Raw genomic sequence first — 14,936 nt, 5'->3', positions numbered from 1 at the left:
TGTTGCTTGTAGGTACACACATCTGGCAAAGGTAAAGATGCAGAAAAAGGCCTCCTGCCCATCATCCTTTGGAGCATCTAATTTGCACAGTATCAACCCATTTGCCTAAGGTAGAAACCTACCAGCTCTGGCTTTCTTGATTCATCTGCAAACCAGAAATGTTTGCTGTGAGGTATCCTGGGAGGATCAATGATTATTTATGGGGCTGTAACAAGCTCCTTGGAATATACTTGATATAAAACAAGCACAAGTGCCTTGCCTCTTAAAGAAGTTCCCCTATCAGTTCATGCTCTACACATCCAGTATTCCAAACAAATACCGAGGGCTCGGGGCATGGTGTCACGAGGACCATCTATTTGGTGCAGTTCTGTGACATTAGCACTTGTCTCTGTACCCATCACCCACTGCCAAAGCACATCCGTAGCAGAGCCAGAAAAGAGATTTCTTTACTTGAGACAAACATCCCCCTACTTGGCTGGAGGGGGCCACAGACAGCACAGCTAACAGTGTTCTTTTGGTTTATCAAACCCGAATTCTAAATGGTTTTTCAATTCAGTACACACTTCCAGGACCCTAGAATGTACTCAGCACTGGGTAGCTGTCATGGGGAGATCAAATAGCCCTTGTCCTCAAAGAGCTTAAATTCTTGGTGTGGAGACTGGCTTATCGAAATGAAACAACACTGAGCAATCAGGTAGTGGAAAGAGAGCTGAACTAGAAGGTTTGTTTCCAGGCTTATTTATTAGCTGTTTCATCTCAAAAATTGCAGTCTCATCACTCCACTCCTTTGAACAAAGGACCTGGCTATGTGATCTGCAAACTTCAGTTCCCAAATTCTAGCATTCTAATCAAGTACCAAAATGCATGGTACAATATACCGAGGGTGCCAACAATATGTATACACACGACTTGTATTCATCTTTTGTTATCGGTGTATATTATTACAATTTTAATAGAGTTTTTATTTTCCTTTCTTAAAATGTGTATACATTTTTTTGGTCCCCTCTGTATTAAGTTCCGAAATCATAAAGGGAGGGATTCATTTGAGTTACACGAAATGGCAGAGAAAAAGAAAGCAGAGGAAAGGGGCAGGGGGCAGGTAGGTACAGAGCCTGCCTTTCTGCTACATGTACATTAGGTCCCTGACGGAGCCTTGCCTCAGAATTCCCAGTTACAGACCACCTCTCTCATCCTGCTTCCCTCACCTCTGCCTCCACTCTTGCTATCAGCAGTACTCCCTGCTGCTAGATTTTCAAATCCTGAGATTCGTGGCTGTGAAATTAGCTTACCTTACAGCCAGAGTAGGTTTAATCATCTATCCTCATCAACCCTTTCAAGACCCAATGCTACATGGCTCCCTGGGAGACTGGAATGAGCAGAGGTAGAAGGTGGGTCCTCCGTCCTCTGTCTGGGCCTGCCTTAACGAACTCTTCATCCCTGGACCACTTACCTGCCTAGGCTTCACCTTCTCCCTTCAAAATACCTGCTTCAGTTATATTATCAATCTCATCTCAGGAAGCTACATGAGATAATCAGTGCAACTAAACCTTAAGGTTCTTTAAAAACATAAAGTAGTTATTTCTATCTGATTATTAATCACTTAGATATAAAAACTTATTGAGATGATGAATTAAGAATCTGGTATTCTACTTCCAGTAATGGTGGGCTAGTTTACGGGAGGGGCGGTGGGGGGGGAGCTTCCTGAGAACATAAGGACTCACTTATTAAAACAATTTACAACTGCTGTAAAAATTTAAGACCATAAATTTTAATAACGACCAATTAGAATAAGTCAAACTCAACTAAGTTGTTGTTTGATCACCAAATGGCTAGCTTCAAGTAAAACTATATTGTCTTTCCATCTATGTATTCTATAACATACAGATACTAAATAAAACTTTTAAAACCCTCTCAAAAATTTCATGATTCCTACTTCCAAAACTCACTGGCTACATGAATTGGATTGAGAAGTTCAATTTTATGCATGCCAATGTGACACTTATAAATAGGGGTGTTGGTAAACTAGTAAATCAGATTTGCAGAACAGCGGCTGTTGTACATGAGTGATTCTCGATTAAAAATAACATGTCGTTTCCACATTTAGAATTCTAGGAGATGATTTCGATGATTAGAAACAGCTTCCCGATTTTCTGATTTTTACAAGTTGAGTTTTTTTGTTTTTGTTTTTTTATTAGATAGATGCAGTTTATTCTTAAGGGAATATAAAACAAACAGGAGAGAATAGTCATTTTTGTGCTGACCTAGGTAAAAATGAACTCCAGCACTTCTACAATGAAGTTTTATGTCAGTAAAGAACTGACAGAAGGATACATATCTGAAAAGAAATCTAAATGTGAATTATTTCTTATCATCAGCCTTAAGTGAGCATTTAGCTTATAATTTTAGGTTCACTTTGCAAAAATATCATAAGTGACCTATTGCGGTCCCACATGGAGAAGTAAGCCTCACTATGACACAACAGCTCCCTCTGCTCTAGAGAGTTTTCTCTGTGAGATGCCAGGAGATGCTATTAATTCAGATGCAGGAGGGCATATGCCAGCACCTCTATCACACCTTGAAATAGCAAACGTTCCCCAGGCACCACCTGGCCTGAGGACGTGGCCCTCTCCTAATGCTTCGGCTTCATGGCGATTGAACTATTTTATGTTGCCCTAGAGAACCATGGGTAGGTAGGTGCTGACTCCACATCTGGAAGGTGCCCCCGTCACTATCAGATTTACCTAGCTAGACTTGATTTTCTCGCCCCCTATAACAGAACCTGTCACAACGAGGGATGACTTTTCTCTCTGGGCTACATCATTTTTTTATTCTGAAAGTTTCAGAATATAAAGAGGCAGAGAACAGCCAAAAGTTTTTAATGTCTCCCTGAAATACAATATTTAGCTATTACCTACACTGCTTCTAATACTCTGCAAAAGACTGGATTCTTCAGTGTACCTAAAATTTCTAGGCTTCAAGCTGATACGGCAGGTTTTTGCTCATAGCCCACAGGTAACTGCTGTGGAAGCAACCAATTGAATATTCCAAAGAGGATAATTATATTTCCTAAGACAGTAATTATTGCTCCATGGTGATATCTAATCACATCTTCTTTCATCATTTGGGAGAGAGGGTAAACCTCACCCTCTGTCCTAAACAAACAGAAACAAGTAAATAAAATTTCTAAAGAGAGATTTTTAGCAGGACATTTGCAGAAAAATTTATAACTTTTTTGTTAAAGTCATTCATCCTCTGGCATAGCGTGCCTAAGAATAGCAGACAATAGAGTCAGTTAATTCCATCTGCTTCCCCTGAGAAGAAAAAAATCATCCTGTGAATATGTCAGGAGTCCCAGAGCCCAAGAAGGTTGTCCTGAGACTTTGTCGTTCTCAACGGTTCAAAATGCATGCGCACATACTTTGCTGGAAAAAAACTATTTTCCCAAGCAGAGAATCATTCTTGGGTCATATCAAACACAGGTAGCATCATACTGTCTGAATTTCCAATTCAACCTCAACACTAATTTAAAAGTGAGAATGACTGAAGAGGAAACTGGTATTTTTTTATGGCTAATTACTTTTCTATTTAGTGTATTAGCACCCATTTCAATATTTTTTTATGTGATATAATTTGGGATCAGTGATGAGAGAACAAAGCTCTTTCCAAGTGTTACTATGAGTTGAACTCACTAAACCAGTTGCATATACAATTCAATGACTTAAACTTGCTGAAATAGGACCACATTTTCTTTGTTTTTCTTTTTCATTAAATTTATTAGAGGGTGACATTGGTTAATACAATTGCATAGGTTTCAGGTGTACAATTCTGTAATACATCATCTATATATTGCATTGTGTATTCACTACCCAGAGTCAGTTCTCCTTCCATCACCATATATTTAACCCCCTTTACCCTCTTCTACTTCCCTGCCTTTCTCCTTACCCTCTGGTAATTATTAAACTGTTTCCTGTGTCTATGAGTTTTTACTTGTTTGTTTGTCTTGTTTGTTTGTTGCTTTCAGTTTTATATCACACATAGGAGTGAAATCATATGGTTTCCAACTTTTTCCATCTGACTTATTTCACTTAGCACGATAATCTCAAGATCTATCCACGTAGCTGCAAATGGCAGTATTCCATCTTATGGCTGAGTAATATTCCATTATATATATGTACCACATCTTCTTTATCCAAAGTGTCATCTATTGAAGGCCACTTCAGTTGTCTCCATGTCTTGGCCACCATGAATAACGCTGCAATGAACATAGATGTATGTATATCTTTAAGAACAAATGTTTTCTGATTTTTTTGGGTAGATACCCAGAAGTGGGATTGCTGGGTCATACAATAATTTTATTTTTAATTTTTTGAGGAAACTCCATACTGTTTTCCATAGCAGCTGTACCAATTTACATTCCCACCAGGAGTGTAGGAGGGTTCCTTTTTCTCCACAATCTCTCCAGTACTTGTTATTACTTGTCTTGTTGATGATAGCCATTCTAACAGATGTGAGGTGGTATTTCATTGCGTTTTGATTTGCATTTCCCTGATAGCTAGTGAAGTTGAACATCTTTTCATATATATATATATATCTGTTGGCCATTTGCATGTCTTGGGAGAAATGTCTATTCAGGACCTCTGCCCATTTTTCAATTGGGTTGTTTTGTTGTTGTTGTTGTTGAGTTTTATGAGTTCTTTATATATTTTGGATATTAACCCCTTATTAGAAGTGTTGTTTGCAAATATCTTCTCCCATTTGGTTGGTTGCCTTTTTGTTTTGTTGATGGTTTCTTTTGCTGTGCAAAAACTTTTTAGTTTGATATGTCCCATTCATTTATTTTTGTTTTTACTTCCCTTGCCTTTGAGATCAAATTCATAAAGTCATCTCTATGACCCATAATATGGGAAATCCTAGCCAGAGCAATCAGGCAAGAGAAAGAAATAAAGGGCATTCAAACTGGAAATGAAGAAGACACTTTCTGCAGACAACATGATTCTTTATATAAAAAATCTAAAGACTCCACCCCAAAAAAGAAAAAACTATTAGAAACAATAAACAAATACAGTATAGTTGTAGGATACAAAATCGATGTACTAAAATACATTATGTTCCTATATACTAACAATAAATTTTATAAAAAGAAGTTTTAAAAAAATTTCTGTTACAACTGCAACAAAAAGAATAAAATACCTGGGAATAAATTTAACAAAGGATGTGATGGAACTCTACACTATAAACTACAAGACATCATTAAAATAAATTGAAGAAGACATAAAGAAATGGAAAGATATTCTGTGTTCCTGGATGAGAAGAATCAACATAGTTAAATAGGCCATATTACCCAAAGCAATATACAGGTTTAATGCAATCCCTATCAAAATCCCAATGGCATTTTTTTTAAAGAAATAGAACAAAAAAATCATCAGATTTGTATGGAATCACAAAAGACCCAATAGCCAAAGCAATCCTAAGAAAAAAAGAGCAAGGCTGGAGGTATCACACTTCCTCATTTCAAATTATACTGCAAAGTGACAATAATCAAAACAGTATGGTGTTGGCAGAAAAACAGACACATAGACCAATGGAACAGAATTGAAAACCCAGAAATAAATCCACAAAATTATGGGCAAATAATTTTTAACAAAGCAAAAAACATACAATGGTGAAAAGAAAGCCTCTTCAATAATAGGTGCTGAGAAAATTGGTAAGCCACATACAAAACAATGAAACTAGAATGCTATTTGTCACCATACAGAAAAATTAACTCAAAATGGATCAAAGACCTAAATACGATACCTGAATAATAAAATGCATGGAAGAAAACACAGAAACTAAACTTATGGGCATGAGTGTTACACAGGAGTAAGACCACATTTTCTAAGTCATCTTGACTGATTAGAAAAACTTATAAACCCTTTCTTTGAGAATCAGGAAATAAAACATGGTTTTTATGAAGCTCTTTCAGAATGATAAAATGCTCATTCAAAAAACATTTTCAAGTGGAAACAAGGCAGGAATCAGCCTAATTGGTTTCTGTAATGTGTGACTCACTCCAATTTCCTGACTGGCTTCAAGGGAAGCTGCCCAAAGTCTTTATGATCAAGCTTTATTGTGGTATCTATAGTGAGATCTTAAAAGGCAGAGTAGCTTCATTTAAAAATAAAGCTCATCAGTGAATAGGGAATAAACAGACTGCTGTTAGAAGTGAACTCTTTTCTTTGTTGTATGAGGTTACTTTTGATGTAACCAGACACAAATTCTAGCTCTTTTGCTAGTAATAATCTCCAAGTTAATTTTATAGCCATTCAAACTGAAAGGGCATTAGTTACACTCCAGAGGAGGGGAAAATTAGGATCTTTAGTAGTTTATTCATCGGCAGAAATCAAGCCCGATATATAAATACCTGCCCTTATATTTCCAAAATTTCACCATCAGGATCTGATCAATCTTACTTCATCATATGCTTTATGAGGAGAGAATCCATGCCTGTCTTAACTATGATTGCGTCCCTTTTGCCGACAACAGTGTCTGACATACAGATGATTCTTAAAAAGGAACTAAAGTTATTACATGTTTGCTTATCTGCAAATACCAAAAATGCTTAAATCTTTTCACTTCTTACTGCTGTGGGAACCATGACTTTCTAAGAGGGGACATCAGGGTAGATAATAACATATCCAAATTCCATCTGTATCATTTTAAGTTGGAGTTGTATGGTTGTTAAGAATATAAAAGAATGTAAGATTCCATCCACCTCAAAACTCTTTAGACTTAAATGGAAGTCACTTATATTAACTTAGGAACCAGAAGGATGCAAGCGATGAGCCTGGCGTATGACAGACGTCTTCTGTGAGTAATCAGACGACCTTGGTAATGCGCGTATCATCTAAACCCAAGGACATAAGGACATACAAGATGAAATGCCTGTTTTGAAGTCCATGAGAGAGCAGCTATAAAATAATTCCTAAGCATCTCATCCAGGTTGATTGGAATCTAATCAGTTGGACTCTAATTAGTGTCCAGACAGAAATCCCTCGTCATTAGTAACCTCAACACACGGAGAAATAGCTCTCGGTTACTTGGTATTTGGTGCTTTCCTTAGCTGGTGATGAGAAGTGCTCTGGGTCTCTAGAACTCTAGGACTTGTACTGATTGAAATCTCTGGTAGTAAGTCATATTAGTTAACTGAGAGGTTAACTGCCTTCCTTAAATGGAGTTGTGCCTTTTATGCCCCAGAAGTTTCAAAACTTAAATGTAAGCATGTAAAAGATTTTTAAAAATTAAATAATTTCCTGTTCAGGAATTTACACATTTTTTTGGAATTTTATGTATTTAGGACATTTAAGAAAACTTGAGGATCACTCTACTTATACGTTTGATGATTAGGACGTATTATTTACCATCCACAGATATTTTGTTTAACTCAATTTAAATACTTAAAAAGAAAATAAATGAATATGTTAAAATTGTAAGCACCATTTAAATATTTAATTAACCAATTTTGTAAATGGGACCAAACATTATCCGAAGGCTCCTTAAAATTATTACTAAGTGTAATCTGACTTATACATAAAAAAGAGCGCTCTTCTGAGAGCTCCCCACTCCCGAGCAATGAAGTGCCATTTCAGCTTTAGCAAAGTGAACAGAAGGAGCCCGGTGGCCATGACTACGGCTCAGGAAAAGGCCTCTCTGGTGTTCCCAGGACCATTTACACCCTGGGAGGCCAGGACAATACAGAGTGTGTGTGTGTGTGTGTGTGTGACGTAAAACAGGCAAAAGCAGGTATATGACATTTTGATACAGCTATTTCTCACAGGAGGATGTTCTTCAGTCTAAAAGCAAACTATTAAACTTTTAGTTTTGTATAACAAATAATACAATATATATGACAGACGTCCTCTCCCTTTCCAAGAGCCTGCCTCCATCCCTGTGCCCATGCGGGTACCGACCGTCAGTGGCGTGAGGATGGGGCCTGGACGTACCTATTGTACACTGATTTCTTTTTCAGCATGCCTTTTTATCTTCAAGGCCTTAAATCTTATGTCAAAATGACCACAACCAAATATCCTATTTTGGAAGAAAGCCCAGTTCTTAAGTGGCCCAATTATGATCTCAGATAAATGAAAAAGCAGAAGCACACAGTTGACACAGGCCAGATGGAGGGGGAAAGGCACAAGGACAGAGAATCCTGCCCTCAGAAAAGGCTTCTTCTAGGGCAGTCAGTCTGCTGAAGCAGAGGACTCACAGAGCTGGCCCTAAACTCATCCAGTTTAACCCGGCTTTTCTTGTATTTAATGGATTCCACTAATCTTATTGTAAAACTAAATAGTACTAATGGTTATGATTCTCAATCATACAAACAAAAGGAATTTCAAAGCCATTATCCTAGTCTGAGAAGATTTCACAATCTTTTTCATTCATGCCTACTCAATGTCCAGGATTTAATAATCCTTCTTTTTAATCTCTGTTTTATTTCTGGTACTGTACTTTAAACCTGGTCTTCTTTTCATGTGTATGTATCATTTTGCTTCCAAATCTAATGCTTGAACATGGCATTTTGAAATTTAATGCTATCCCCTAATGCTATCCACCACCATCTAATTTTTGATTGTTAGCAAACGTGTCAGTAATAATCTGTTTATCTTTTCTGTTTTCTAATTATTCCAGACAACAGTATTTTATTAATTACTAGATCCATGAAATGCTGTTCTCTATCAGCCAAGGCATTGATGAACAGTTCTTAAAGTATCACTTTCCAAAATAACTTTTAAATTATACGAATATAGTCTATCCAATTTTGCAATTTGATGTGGGTATTTTATTATCAATCTAGAACTCTTAAGGGAAGATACATTTAACCCATAACTTCTCTATTATGTTAGAATATTTATGCATACTACCACTTTTGAGATTTAGTTTTGTTTTTCACATCTGATTTCTACTCTGCACTCTTATCCACTGTTATGTTTTGTAACAGAAATTTCCAAACACATTAGAGCACAAATTTTCAAAAGGTGTGAGCATGCTCCTTTTCCAAAGTACTGTACATACCAATCTTGACCACCCAGAAGTTATTCTGGATTCATTCACATTTATTCAGCCACTTATTAATCAAGAGCTATTTATTAAGCATCTATTATGTACCAGGTACTACTGCGCTAAGTGCTAGAGATATGAGCAAATACACATGTGATTACCACACCGGCCTGTGAATGTCGTGACAGCACAAGCAAAAAGCATTCAAACAAGGGGCAGCTAAACCATTTTCTCTGAGGGGAAAGGCCCTTAGCTGGGGAATCCTGGCTGACAAGGGTTTGTGTGCATGTGCAGGGAGCAGAGGGAGGGCACAGAGGCATCAGGAAGTCTTCCTACCGCCAAGGCCTTAAATCTTGATGCATAGCATCTTTTACATAATCATTTTAGTTTGAAAGCTACCTAGAATTTTATTACAAACAAAGAACCAAAGGAACACTGATGATAATTTAATATTTCTTTATAACTCAGGGCCATCACATTGTTGGTACGCCCTGAGGGGGGTCCCCTGGGATTTGCTACCTAGACTAAATGGTCCCAAATTAGCTGTGGCTTTGAAATAAGTCCTTTTGTCTTCTTCTTTTCATACACACACACACACACACACGGTGGTCTCTGGTCTCTGCTATCAATGTTTCACATATAGGAGATCCTCTCTCTCCACCTGCCTTTTTGCTTCTGATAGCTATGGACCGGAAAATCAGATAACCAGGCTTATGAAAGTCATGTCTAATATAAGAATGCATATGCTCTGAGAGAGGCTAGAGGAATTCTGCTATGCCTAAGTATATGAGATAGGAAGAAAGGACCTTATAGTATCTATTTTAGGCATCCAGAGATCACTTCGCTTACTGTCCATTGACTAGTTATACTCAAAGTAATCAAGCCCAGAATTGCAAGTTCTAGAAAAGTTAACAATTTCTGAAAGTAGAAACACTTTTACTGACCTGTCACTCCATACTTTACATAACAATGTAAGTTCAGATGAATCGAGCTAGAACAGGCTATTTATAACGCAAATAGATTGGGAGATTTCTTTAATACCTTTAAGCATTAGTGAGATTGTGAGACCAAATTTGTCCCACTAATGCTTTTGCAGAATGCCTACTCAGTGTCACTGAACCAAATACCATCATGAGGGCCTCTAATCCAATGAGAACAGATGACGCTATGGTGTTACAGAAGAACAGAAACCAGTGGTATGAGACGTGTTTGAGAATCCTCTCCTGTCCTCAGCACCTGTTCTCTGAGCTCCTGAGAGTGGCGTCTCTCGTCTGCCACCATAAAGACAAGCTTAGAACTAGGCACAGAGATGGCACAAGAAATAGCTAACGAGCAAGTGTTCCCACAGCTTAAAATTTAAACTCACTGGCGGGAAAGGGTTTAGTGCTCAAAGTTTCTAAATCGCTTTTTAAAAAAGTGAGTGGTGGTCAAGTTCCCTTTTCCCTCCTATTTGGAGGGCCCGACTGCATCAATGTACCCCACAATCTTAAATCACGCACATATTCAGCCCAACTGTGTTTCTGATATCTAGAAATGGAACAAGAAACATATGGAGCAAAAAGCAGTAGCTGAAGTTGAAAGCATATGTTTCTCAATGGCATTGCCAGGAAAAAAAAACAAACTGGAATATGAAACTAGCACTGAACTGGCAGCTGTCTAAAATATATATATACTTTTTTAAGTGGATTTCAGAGTTTACTGAAAAGGAAAATATGTAGGCAGGAATTTTGGTTGAAATCTGAGATCATGAAAGTTGGAGATGACAAAAAGGGTATTTTTAATCTATATTTTTCAACTATACTCAAGGGAGCTACATCACAGCAGATGTGTTATATTTTAGCATCTAGACCATTATTTTTATTTCGATTGGTGCATTGAAATTACTACTGTAGCAAGATTTTCAGTAATTTCCAGTGGTCATAAATTAGTTTCAATATGCACAGCACATACATCTGTGCTGGATATAAATATCTGATAAAGAATTCATATCTGCAATATGTAAAGAACTCTTACAACTCAATAATAAGGCACATAACACAATAAAACAAAATGACCAAAGACATGAACAGACACTTCACAAAAGAAGACATATGAGTGGCCAGCAAGAACATCATTAGTCATCAGGGAAATGGAAATTAAAACCACAAGGATATATCATTACACACCTACTAGAAAGGCTAAAATTAGAAAGAATGACCACACCAAGTGTTGGCAAAGATGTGGAGGAACTTGAATTCTCTCTCGTTATAAAATACCTTAATGTTGAAATAGTTTATAGAGTACGGTAAGTTCAAATTTCAGTTCCCAAATCCCTGAGTTCAAGAAATATCTTTGAAACAGGCACATGAAAAGATGATCAATATCACTAGTCATCAGGGTGACGCAATCAAAACCACAATGAGCTATCACCTCACACCTGTTAAAACGGCCATCATCAACATGACAAGAAATAAGTATTGGCAGGGATGTGGAGAAACAGGAACCCTTGTGCGTTGCTGGTAGGAATGTAAATTGGTGCAGTCGCTATGGAAAACAGTATAGAGGTTCCTCAAAAATGTAAAAGCTATCATATGATCCACTTCTGGGTATTTGTCCAAAGAAAATGAAAACACTAACTCAAAAGATATATGCACCCCCTGTTCACTGCAGTATTATTTACAACAGCGCACGAGCGCTCTCGCTCTCTCTCTCTCTCTCTCTCTCTCTCTCTCTCTCTCTCTCTCTCTCTCTGGAATATTCAGCCATAACAAAGAATGAAATTTTGCCAACACAGGTGGACCTTTAAGGCATTATGCAAAGTGAAATAAGTCAAACAGAAAAAGATAAATACCATATGATCTCACTTATACGTGAATTCTAAAAAATAAAACAAAACAAAAAGAAAACAAAACCAAGCTCATAGATAAGACAGAACAGACTAGTGGTTGCCAGAGATGGGGGATTTGGGGTTGGGCAAAATGGGTGAAGGGAGTCAAAGGTACAAATTTCCAGTTATGAAAGAAGTAAGTCTGGGATATGTGCTGTACAGCATGCTCACTATAGTTAATACTGTATTGCACATTTGAAAGTTACTAAGAGAGTACATCTTAAAAGTTGTCACCACAAGAAAAATACTTCTCTAACTATTTATGGTGACGGTTTCCTCCCAGCCAGACTGCAGGCGGGCAGTGGCGGTGATTCCTGCTCCTATTAAACAGCCCCTCTCTCATATGCCAGTTGGTTCCTAGAAACATGACACCCCTTCCCCTTGAGGCTTAAGGACAGTAACAGATTCCAGTTGTTGCTAGGCGGGGGGTCCTTGACCATCAGTCACCGTTTTTGATTTTCCCTAACTCTACCACACTTTTGTAAATAGTCTTTGCATTAACCATAATGACAATACTTGGAAAGGAATTTGGCAAGATAATTTATGATGAAGAAAATAACTGAATCTCAGCAATAAATAAAGTAAAACAAATAGAATATAATATGCATATACCAAAGAGGGAAAACATTGCCAATTAAGAAAAATAAAGACGAGTAGAGCAAATAAAAACTAGAAACTTGAGAGTAAAAGACAAAAGCATAGATACATTATTTTTAAAATTTATAACTTCCTAAACATAAATTGCTTAATCTTAGTTTGCGATGTGATCTTTTTCTAAGTAGACTAGAATTAATGTTGATAAGAAAGTTTTCTTTAATGTTCATCCTAAACTACTTTTTTCTCATTATCTGTATTTTTACAAAGCCCCGCTACTGCTCTACTATTGTAACCCAAGGTATTATCAAACTTGTACTTTTACTGCATGTTTCACGGAAGCTATGCTTTTGCCGCATCCAAGTATGTATTATGTTCCTAACACACATATAGTGGTATGTAGACCCTAAGATTGTCCCCAGTAATCCCTGACTCTGGGCATGTATGCCCTTGTGTAATCCCTCCCCTGAACGTGGGCTGGACCAAATGACTTACTTCAAAGAAATAGAATATGGCAAAAGTGACGATTCTGGATTTACAAAAAGACGAGGGCTTCCACCTTGGGTGCTCTGTCCTGCTCTCTCGGAGAGATGCCAGCTGCCACATTGTAAACTGCCCGTGAAGGACCATATGGCAAGGAGCTGTGGGCGGCCTCCAGGCACCTGACAGGGAGAAACAGAGGCCCTCGGACCAACAGCCCACAAGGAATTAAATTCTGCCAACAGCCACGTAAGTAAGCCGGAAGTGGAACTCTCCCTGTCAATCCTTCAGGTGAACCTTCAGCCCCAGCCAGCATCTGACTATAACCTCATGAGAGGTCTGGAGTCAGAAGCACCCAGGTAAGCTGTGGATTTCTAATCCACCAAAACCATGAGAAAGTAAATGGTGGTTGTTTTAAACTGTAAACTTTTCAGGTAATTTGTTGTACAGCAATAAATATCTAACACAGATACATCCCCAGCCATCTTAGTCAGGTCTTTTTTTCAATTGATATATTCCTATTGAAATACAATCTGCAGAAACTAATAGCACTAAAACATCAGAAGATGTGGTCTTTCCTTTAAAAAATGTAAGGAAGGGGTAGGAAATAGAAGTCTAGCTAAAATTAGGAATTATTCAATGAATAGAAGCCCAAAAGGAAACAAGAGAAATGAGAGGCTAAAGCTGATTAATAAGGAAAAACTAGAACTAAGATTTTCAAAGGCCTAAATGAGAAATTAAAATGTATAGCACCCAAATAAAAAAAAAAAACCCTCTTATAATGTGATTTTTTTAAATGTTTTAAAATATTTTCTCTCTAGCTCTACTTTTCCCCCTCAAAAAGTAAATGGAAATAGAGTTAACCAATACTAGAATTTCAAGAACAGAAAACTGCTCTTAAGGGGAGCAAGGACTAAAGAAGGGAGGGAATTAATGAATGATGATATGAAAAACTACACAGATTTTAATCTGTAGATTTGATGAGTTGCTGTTAGGATACTAAAGAAACTGTGTGAGTCTCTTGCTGAGCACTTGTGATAATTGTTTAAAGCAAAGTGTCTGTAATATATAGAAATTATAAATATATTATGATTTTGATTATGACTATTAAAAGAAGGTAGACCTCAAAGTTACTGCTTTATAATCTTAACTTCAATGATGGAGGGAGGGGAAGAAATCACCAAAAATCTAGTTAAATAAAATACAGTCCTCAGAATTATCCAAGTGATTGAGAGGTCAATATTCCACACTTGTCAATAAATCAGTGTCAACCTGTAAAAACGTTATAACGGTCCAAGGTGAACAGGATTCAGCTGGGGTGTAATGAGACTGACAGAACATGCTCTTTATAATTGGAGAATGGTAGGGCCACCATGGGAAGAACCGTTGTTCAGAAAGACATTGATATATATTAGAACTGGTAGGAAAAATACCAAAAGAAATGCCATAGAGTAACCTTATATGAGGTTAGCTTAGCAAATCACACAGTCAAAATGACGCTTAAGACCCCTTAGAAAGGGTCATGGAAATACAGATGGTGCATCTCTCAGTGGGTCCAAGCCAGCCAGTCCTTCCTCCAACAATGGAACCAGATAAAGAAGTTGGAGTATGTTGTACGAGTCACATATCTTTCAACACCAAACCACACTCCGCGTAGCAAGAGGCTCACAGCACAAGGCACGAGGGCACCAAGACGCACAGCGTGTACATGCACATCTCACATCCTAGGCTCGCTGTCAGGAAAGATGTTACTTTCCCTCTCTCCGTCTCTCTCCACTCCCATAATGTGCATATGACAATAATCCACTGAAGCTGAACATGGTGGAAAGATCTAGTTATAACGGCAGCGGACAGCAATGTACACCAATATATTTAAAAGACAAGGTCCGTAAGAACTTAGCTCATTGACTTAAGCTCACCTTCCGAACCCTCACCCTCTTCTACACTGGATTCCACTAAC

At 37.6% G+C, this 14,936-nt stretch overlaps 1 protein-coding gene across 3 annotated transcripts in view; it reads right to left on the bottom strand.

Annotated features, from left to right (window-relative positions):
• Positions 1-14,936, bottom strand: part of PPM1L (protein phosphatase, Mg2+/Mn2+ dependent 1L) — a 255,406-nt gene that overhangs the window by 114,060 nt on the left and 126,410 nt on the right. The gene's annotated exons all lie outside the window — the stretch shown is intronic.

The sequence above is a fragment of the Rhinolophus sinicus genome, chromosome 17, assembly GCF_057876585.1.
Source record: "Rhinolophus sinicus isolate RSI-liver-muscle chromosome 17, RSI-T2T, whole genome shotgun sequence".
Taxonomy (NCBI): Eukaryota; Metazoa; Chordata; class Mammalia; order Chiroptera; family Rhinolophidae; genus Rhinolophus; species Rhinolophus sinicus.
This window is presented reverse-complemented; position numbering and strand designations above follow the sequence as displayed.